This window comes from Hevea brasiliensis, chromosome 9, assembly GCF_030052815.1.
Source record: "Hevea brasiliensis isolate MT/VB/25A 57/8 chromosome 9, ASM3005281v1, whole genome shotgun sequence".
NCBI classification, from domain to species: domain Eukaryota; kingdom Viridiplantae; phylum Streptophyta; class Magnoliopsida; order Malpighiales; family Euphorbiaceae; genus Hevea; species Hevea brasiliensis.
In genome coordinates this window covers 11,767,492-11,768,983 of record NC_079501.1, presented here as the reverse complement: position 1 = coordinate 11,768,983, position 1,492 = coordinate 11,767,492, and positions in this window count along the sequence as shown.

Below are 1,492 nucleotides of genomic sequence, written 5' to 3'. Positions count from 1 at the left end.
TTAGAATTTTTAGAGCTTGTTTGAGTGGATTTTTGAAAAATGTCAATTATAGGGACTAAAATATAATTTTTATGATTTTGAGTATTGTCTGATTTGGAGGGCCCAGGAGGGGCCATGTGATATTGATGAGATGTGATTGTGGAAATTGAGAATTTAGAAGTGTTATTTGAGCCTTTTTACTGGTTGGGTAGGTCCCAGGTATAGGGGAAACTCTGCCGGATTTCCGGCATGAATTAGGCTGTCTATTGCCTCTTTAGAGTTTTATCTTAACTTAGTACTAATAAATTTATAATTTAATTATTAATTGATCGAGGTCAGCTATTTTTCTGCATCCAGCAGCCACAATCGTCATCGGTGTACTGTGAGTAAAATATTAATTTTAATTGTAATTTCACTATTATTATATGTTCAAGCATGCCCATGCATCACTTATATGTATATATTTATGTAGTTAAACTCTAAGCACGTTTTATGGTGCATTCACAACTGTTAAAGTGCCATGTATGTTGTTGTGGTAATTTGGAGCATTGTGCGTGCGTTGGCGTGCGTGTGATGTGGTGTGGACTATGGATAGGACGGGTAGACACGGCTTGAGATCTTCGCTGGGACCCGGTCCTTCGGGGTAGTCACGACTTGAGTTCTTCGCTGGGACCCCGATTTGGTATATTAAGCGAAAGTCCGGCTTGAGTTCTTCGCTGGCACAGGTTGGATTTAATAGAGCTGTATAGGGGATCAGCTCCCATATATATTATGATTGATATTATTGGGTGTGTGAGTGCTCCAAATTATCTTTTTAATGTTTTGATATGAAATTATTACTGATGTTGCATTTCACTCCACAGGATGCATTAGTTTTAGATAGTTATAGAGATTATGGTTAAAATTGATATTTTACTCTCTGAGTCGAACGCTCACTCCTGTTCAATATTTTTCCAGGCCACAGGAGGAGTTATTTTACAGAGCAACCTGTTTTCTTCCTCGCAGGTTTAACGTCGATTATTTAATTGTTTTACTATCTTTTCTAAATTTAAAAATCTAGAACTCCGCATGTGTTAGTAATAGTGTGGACCTTGTTAGAAATTGTGTTAATTTAAATTTTTGAAATTTATAAATGAAGATTTGTATGGTATTTAAACAGTTTGTAAATGAGGTAACAGGGTTGAGCTGGGCTCCCCTGATTTTAGTTTCTGAAAATTTCTGGGTTAAGTTGGCTCAAAATATAATTATAACAGTTTAATTTAAATTATTTTATATGCATATTGGGCCTAAATTGTGGGCCTGGTTATGGATTTGAGGAATAGTTAGGCTTACTACGGGCCTCGGGGGCTTTAAGCTGGCCCAGGTCCTAGTGCCGGTCCGACCCATAGGTTGGGTCGTGACAAAGTTGGTATCAGAGCTTAGGCTCTAGATTCATGGGAAAGAATATACTTGGAAGTGTAAAAGGAGTCTTGTTAGGATGTTACATGCGGAGTATAGGATTCTGTTTCGTCTT